The 8387-nt window shown below is 41.4% G+C and overlaps 1 pseudogene; it reads right to left on the reverse strand.

The window, feature by feature from the left end:
* Positions 1-5414: 5414 nt before the first annotated feature.
* LOC111404887 lies at positions 5415-8387 on the reverse strand (annotated as a pseudogene).

Raw genomic sequence — 8387 nt, forward strand, 5'->3', positions numbered from 1 at the left:
GTTGGAGACCCACCTCGGATAGGTGGCCTCCCTGATGAAGCCATTTTGGATGAGCTTCTGAACCTCTTCCTTTAGGGCCTCATACCTCTCAGGGTTGAGGGCTCTCCTTTTTTGTCTATGCGGGGGCAACATTAGGATCAATTTTCAAGTGGTGGCAGCTGATATTGGGGTCTATGCCCACCATGTCCTCATGCCTCCAAGAAAAGACATCAAGGTTCTTGCCTAGGAAGTCCTTAATCTTTTCTCTCAAAATGTTGGATAGGCCTCTCCCTACTTTCAATACCTTGGACGGATCTCGAGGGTCGACTGAGAAGCTCTCAAGTTCCTCTACAGGGGATGCTTGAGGCTCATGTTCCATTATGCGGGGGTTGATCTCATCAATGATCAGCACCTCTTGAATAAGCGGTGCATCAATCATATCAACATCTTTCTGGTCAGTGGGAGCGTCACCTGGGACATCCGTCATGACCACATCAGCCATGATCACGTGGACGTCCCGGGGCTCTACCTTCTTAATGGAGCTTAGATAGCACTCTCTCGAGCCCCTCTGGTCACCTCTCACCGTTGCCACCCCATTTTTTGTTGGGAATTTCATACATAGGTGGTGGATGGAGGTGACTGCTCCCAATTCCTTTAGTGCCGGTTTGCCCAAGACTCCGTGGTAAGCCGACCGGCTGTCAACTACGAGGAATTCCATGAAGTTCATCGTAGTTTTGGGGAGATTCTCCCATCTCCACTGCCAATGTTATCTTTCCTCTTGAAGTGATGCTATCTCCGGTAAATTCGTACAATGGAGTGTGGGCGTCAACTGATAGTCCAATATCATCTTGTCAAAGGAGGACCCGAATAGGATGTTGATGGAGCTGCCGTTGTCGACTAGCATTCGTTTGAGCCTATTTCAGGCTATGATAGCCCTCACCACCAGAGCATCGTAGTGGGGGTAGTGAACTCCTTCAGCGTCTTCCTGGGTGAAGACAATGGGTGGTACTTGGTTTCTTCGAGAGCTACTGTCCACAATGTAACTCGTCATAGGGGGGTGCTTAGCCTTCCTAGCATAATTTCTTTTGGCGTTTCGTGTTTCACCGCTAACATAAGGGCCTCCAAATATGGTATCTATCTCGTGGATAGGGGCCTCATCTTGAGCTTGCCTATTTCTTCGGTGTCTACGCCCTTCCCTGGGCCTCTCTGTGTCTTGCTCCCTTAGCCTTGGGGATACATCCCTTTGACGAGGAGTGGCCACCTCACGCCCATGTCGGTTGTCTTGCCTGGGCGGGGGCCTGTTCGCCTGGGGCGAGTTATGTCTTTCTCTGACGGGTTCCTGTCGGGAGCGGTGTGCATAGTCTCTGCAATTCGCGGTGTCGTGCCCGTAGGACCTATGGTGCAAACAGTATCCAGGGAGGTTCGGATTGGACCTATTTCTATGTGCAAAACCTCGGCCTCGGCCTCTTCCTCTACGGGGTCCCCGCTAGGCCTCCATCTGATGTGGGTCAGCAGTTGGGTTGACATCCTCATATGCCAAGGTTGGAACCGCGTTCAGAGTTGTGGTGGCCAGGGCTTGGCCGGAGTTCTCATTTCCGGCTCGGTTCATCTGGTAGTCCATGAGGTGGGAGGTTGGACCCCTACCTCACTGTCTTTGAGGAGGTGGGAGGCCTCTGCTTGCCCTGTTCCTATGCTCAATCAATTCTTCATTGATTATCTTCCTTCTCATCATCTCTAGTAGGGCGTCATAGGTGGTGGGGTCTTGATTCTGCACATCCCTCCAGAATAGGGTGTTCATGTTCAAGCCTCCTCTCAATGCAGATAGTGCTTCTCTGTCGATGACTTGTACACAGTAGGTCATCTCGTCGGTGAAGCAGGATAAGAAGCTTTTCAAGGACTCGCCATGCTCTTGTCTCATGTCTTGAAGACGATGGATGGGGGCCTCTCCTTCCTTCATCACTGCAAACCTCTTCAAGAAAGTAGTTTTGAACTCGGGCCAGTTTCGAATGCTCCCAGATGGTAGCCTACTATACCAGATTTCAGCCGCTCCACTGAGGGTTAAATGGAATGCTCTGTACTTTATGGCTGGGATGGCGTCCCTCAGGCTCATGTGAGTTTTGTAAGTGTTGAGGTGCTTTTCTGGGTCACCTCTCCCATCATACTTTGGTATTTTTGGCATGACATAGTGGCTCGGGACCTGGGCATTTCTTAGTTTTCTTGAGAATGGCAGGTTCTCATCATCATCGTCCAAGTCACAGGACCTCTGCTGCTCATCAGAATCGTAGTCTTCGGGCTCGTACCTCGATTGTTGGTGAGAGGGTCCGGGCCGGTTCCTAGCCTCTTCCTCCCTCCATTGCGGCCTACTTCTAGGTGGGACAGCACGGGGGGCATTTTCATGCCTTTTCTCCGGCTGCTGGGGCATCGGAGGTGGAGGCTGTGGCCTCGTCCGAGGCTGCCGAGCCTGCTGTTGACTAGGCCTCGGTTCGGCAGGGCTGATTCTGTCAAAAACACTTCCTGCTTTCCTATGTCTTGGGTCTTGCTCATATGGGGGTGGAAAGTTATCATGGCTCATTTGGACCTCGATGGGTTGGCCAGACGCATAGTTGGAGGAAATGTCGACTCCCACTTCCCTCTCGAATGGGCTTTAACCTCGGCCATAGTCTGGCGAGGCAGCCCTATGACTCTGGACGTCGTCCTCTTGCTGATAGTGCCCGTGGGGGGCATATGGAGGAATGGGGAAGCCTCCCTGGCCTTGCATTTGGGCCATGAGCTCCCTCATGGCCAAGTTTTGGTTGGCTATATCCCTCATGTTGGCTGCCATGGTAGCCATTTCTCTTGATAGTCGTGTTGTCGCACGCATCCCACCTCTCCTTTGGTGGTGGTGGAGCCTCGTCCGAGCTGCTGGGGCAGCAGGCTGGGAAGGCACATTCGTGCTTTCTCTTACCCTCCTTGGAGGAGTATCTTCGTTAGAACTCATTTTTCTTTTATCAAACTTAGATTTCTCTAAGTGATAGGGGTTCCTCCTGTTCTTTTTCAAGAACAAATCCTTTTTCAAGGGGGATTGCCCAAATATTTTTTCAGTAAGCTTCTACCACAAGGTTGCTCGTGGTTATGGTATGATTTTCTACAGACGGTGCCAATCTGTTGACCCCAAAAAGTGCGCCAACAGATGCCGGTCTCACCCGCACTTGCGTGGGCGACTGTCCAACACGCTAAGACATGTGGACGGTCTAAAACGAGTGGTTCAAAGAGGCGTGGGAATAGCCCAACGACGCGGGACGGTGACGTTTGGAATTCGACGGGTTGTTCGTAATCCGATTGTACAATAATTACCAACCGGTGCTCGTAAATGTATATGTAAAAGTGTATAAACTCGATTTGTGTATTGCAAGTAACTGAGAGAGAGTTGAGTAAATGTAGTCTTTTGTATTGATTCTTGTATTAGCCTTTGACATTACACAATGGGAGTATTTATAGTGATACATATGAAATGAGAGCCCTTGGATGAAGTGGCACGTGGCTTCATCTCTTTAGTTCAAACGTCTGTTCTTAGGTATGGGACTTGACTTGCTAGCTTACGGCGCATTTATTGCTTGCGCAGGTCCTTTATACTAGTGACAAGACTTGACCTTTATGCTTGTGACAAACGTTCCATCAGTCATTCGAATAAGATCTCTGAGCAGGCGATCTCTTGGGAGAAGTGACAGTGGAGGAAGCTCCTTGTGGTTAAGAGGCTCGTGCATCAATTTCGGGGCTTCGACCATTTGACACATACTTCCACCTGAGGACCTCAACTAAATTCAACAGGTTCCATGCTTTGGGTCATGGGGCTCGGTAGTTGGACTTCGGCAGGGTACGTCGGATCGTGGAGCCTCGGTGGATGGACCTCGGCTCGAAGCAACTCGGATGTAGCCCACCTCGGCAATGTGTGCTACATCGACAGGAACGCCATGTGGATCAGGATGAGTGGGCCATTGGCCCAGGTGGGTAGGACAGGTGCGACAATACGCAACAATTAGTTTGTTTGCTTCCAAGTATACAGGTTTTATTGCTCTTATGGTTGGATATAGTTCGATTTGATTCGGTTCGGTTCTAACATATAAGTCTAATTGCTCTTATGGCTAGATATAGTCGGGTCCAGTTCAGTTCTAACGAGAATCGAATCGGACCCGAAATTTTTGGTTATTTAGTAAGTGGAATCATTTAGTCCAAATTTAATTATAGAACAATTTGGGTTTGGTTCTATTTTATTCAGTTCAGTTCGGTTCGGTTCCTGGATTACATGCTATAAATACATTTTTTAATATTTACAAAATTACATTAATTCAATTAGTGACGTGTTCAATCTTAGCCCTTATAAAATAACGTAATCCAATTTTATGTGTTTTTTACATTTCTCTTTGCTTAGTTTTTCATAAATTTGATTGTTTAAATTACATGAAGATGAAAATGACGAGCTCACAATAATTAAGAAATGCACTATCAAGTTTTAATTTGATTTTTCCATAACGATATAAACAACACTATGGTAAAATATCATATATGAGTAAAATTTAGGTCAATTTGATTAAGTTGGACTTTGACTGAAAATTATAAATAAGAAAATCATATTTTTGGATTTTAGTTGAATTAACTAGTTAGAAATTTATTTAGAAAAAAATAAAATAATTTGACTTATTTAAAATAATTCAATTTAAAAAATTAGGAAGATTCGATTTTTATTCGATTTTTCGATTTTTTATCTAGAACCGAAACAAACCCATCGATTCTCAATTCAGATACTCATTCGAATATTTAACTTAAAAAGAACCTCTCGTTTGGGATAATTCGATTCATTGTCCAACCCTAATTGCTCTACAATTTAGGGGAGTTCTTAAGCCTTAACAACCTCTTGCATTGAAAAGTATTAAAACTTGCCACTCAGAGCATAGTTCAGTGGTGCAAAGGACATGAGTGAGGTTATCTTACGCCTTACTGGTAACCGCAGTGTGAAGATTCGATTTCTGAGACATGAAATTAGACTCCTTGTAGGCGCAGTGTACAGGCAGCTCTTGTTTCCTGACCTGTTGGGGCACATCCCGCGATTTACCTCCCTCACAAAGCTCTAGGAGTTGGGCGGTGGGAGCCCTCAAAATTGTGGTTCAACCTTTTTTTTTTTATTATTTTAAGTATTAAAACTTGAAGTACCACCATAAAAGATTATACACAATAACTACTGTGTACTAAACAGGTACTTATGAGACTTGAGTTGCCGCCAGTGAGAGTCGTCCATAGTACACAAGTAAAGAAGAAACAAAGCAAGAATTTCATTAGAATACCGAGAAAGAATAACAAGCTTAGATAACGTATAGCTATTTATGTCAAAACTCGAATACATATTGAATTCCCCTTCGTATTTCAACTCGGAAAAGAGTTTGAAAGTGGAGACTATGGCTTTATGCAGCAGCAGTAATGCACTCAATTGCCTGTTTGCATATGCCAGTCATGGTTGCCTCAGGTCCATACACCTGCAATAGAGATATAATCAATTACAGTGCTCCGCATTTTTTGAGAGTGAAGAAAATATTTTTCTCAACTCATTTCCCTCGTTTGCTTGAAGAGGCTTGTAGGTCAAAATTACGTATTTATAATAGTACCTCAATAGGAATGCCAATTTCTTCTGCAATAGGTCTCATTTTTGCAAGTCCCTTTTGGTAATTAGGACCTCCTCTTCCGACGTATGAATGCATTCTTGCAGCCTTAAGCTTCGATTCCTGTTATAAGAGGGGAAAGAATTAATTCTTGGCTTATTTATTCCAAAGCTTTCCTCCGGAGACTTTTGTACCAAGGAACCTCATGTAGAAATCATGGAATAAAGTAAGATCTTGATCCAATTCCATGACAAAAATAGGAAGTTCTACACAACGGCGATTTTCTTTTTGGAGATTAGATGCAGATACTAATTCATGATTTGGCATGTACATAATTAAAACTCGATTCTATGAGAATTTAAATGAAAGGCATGTACTCATTATTGCTTAGACATATGTGATAGAGTAAAATTACAGATAATGTTTGATCAGAATATCTCCGTCCTCTCCCCCTTTGTCATTTTGTAAAGCAGGATGAAGGAATATAGCCCTGCTCGTTCATTAATATGTGAACCAATCCTCGGCGCATTTTGTACCACATTTTATCAGCCCATAAATATGAAGAAATGATGCTGAACAGTTAAACATACCTTTTCCTTTGAAGCTCGAATTATGCCATTGAATGTAGCAGCGACATTAGTAAAGTTGGCTATTCCACCACCAATTACAAGTGCTCGTTTGCGACCATCAGGATCTTTAGTTGTACACTGTGTACAATATTGAGTTTGTTATCCAGATGAACAATGCCACTATCGATACTTAAGTGGAAGAGTATTTGAATACTTATAATGGATGAAAATCTTGATTGATTTGTTCAGATAACATGGATTAAAATCTTGATTTATTTGTTTGCATAAGTTACTTCTTTCTTACTTTTGAGTAAAAATATTACTTCTTTTGAAAGTAATATTACCTCAATGTCAAAATAAGAACAAATAAATTTAAATATTTGGAACAAACTTATTTACTTATAAGTGAACCCTTTAAGCTAAACTTAACATCCTCAGTCTACAATTTTATGCAACAAGATGATGCTCACATCGATAACAACTTTGGCATACTGCAAGACCTCCTCTTCGTTAGGAGCACCATTGTATTCTGCAAAGTTCCCGAGCTTGGAGGCATAACCAAGATCCCCAACCTCACGAAGTGAAATAGCACGTGAAACTGAAGCAAAAAATGGAAAGATGAAGGAAATTAAATTTCCAAGCACAAGAAAATGCGAAAGACAAGGAACTCACAGTATCTGCATGGATGATACTTGCGCCTCCTCTGGCTACCATAGTCCAAATTCAGCCTTTCGGGTTCAAGACAGTGAATTTTAAAGATGCACTAGTCTGCAAGCAAGGACGAAAGAACTGCTTGATTTGGTTAAGTTCGGGTCAGTTCCTATTCAATTCGAGAGTTTTGTCCAGCCATAAAAATTGCAATATTAAAGACATTGACGTATAAGATATTGATAGCTTGACACAAAATTTTCCATTCATTAAAATCAAGGGGAGCCATTGTACTCTTTTTCCTCGGCTAAAGCTTTGTCCAATTGAATTTTCATTATAAGGTTTTAAACAATGCAGTTATTTTGTAATGCATCATCGAAAAGGAGTGTTGTAAACAATATGTTTATTAAATGAATGACAATTATAATTCTACAACTCTAGTTTTTATTACTATTACTTGATGAGCACCAGCGACAACCCGTGCTATATATATATATATATATATTTGTTTCCAAGAAACTCTTGTAGTTTAGTTGGTTGGAGTCCTTGTTAATGAAAGGGGAGATCTTGTGTTTGGTTCTCAACAATTGTAGTCCTTTATGCAAATTATTTTAATTTAGAGTCTGTTTAGGAGTGATTTTGAAAATTAATTTTTTGATTCGTTAGGAGAAAAGTGGGGTCCACTTGTGAGAGAAGAAATCAAATATGACGACTAAAATAGTGAAATAACGGTCAAAAAATCAATTTTTTGGACCAAAAAATCTCTCTCAAACAGGCTGTTAATATTTTTCACCATTTTGGAGCATAGGCATTAAAACTAGTGCGATAAGAAAATTCAAACTCGTGACTTCCTTTGAAATTATTAAAAACTGGACACTATGGCATTTGGTGGATATTGATATCAAATGTAACAAAATATATATGTTCAATTTATCAAGTAATAGTTATAATTTCTCTTTCTTTTAAAATTTTTTAAAACTAAATTTTGACCTTACAACGACCGAGTGGTTAAACTACTGATCCACGAATTGAACCATTGATTTGAGGACCTGATAATTTGTTCGAATCAACGATATAATCGGATATGATAACTATGTTTTGATGAGTGAAATAATAACAAGCAAGAAAATTAAAATGGCTGTTGACATTTACTTAGACCTAAAAATGTATTTGTTTCAATTTTGTCATTAGAGAGTATTTAGGGATAAGCATTGACGCCAATTTTCTTCACGCATTCAACAACTAAATTAGAACTATGAAATAGTCTTTTTTTTTTGTTAGACTAATATTATTAGCAAATCAAACCTTGAAAGTAGGTAATTTGAACCATTTTTTGAACTTGAAATTCTTACACAGTAAATATCATTAGACGGATAAATAACATACAATTACAATTACAATTACAATTTCAACTATAATATAATTAATATCAAGTCACAGTATTTATTATTATTGCGACCGTTGACGGTCAAAGGTCAACTACTACCCATGCTCCCTCAAATTCTTGGTTCTGTAACTGAATATGAAACTCTAATTCCCAATAAAATACATAAAAGTCCAT

Source organism: Olea europaea, chromosome 1 (genome assembly GCF_002742605.1).
Source record: "Olea europaea var. sylvestris chromosome 1, O_europaea_v1, whole genome shotgun sequence".
In the NCBI taxonomy this organism is placed as follows: Eukaryota; Viridiplantae; Streptophyta; class Magnoliopsida; order Lamiales; family Oleaceae; genus Olea; species Olea europaea.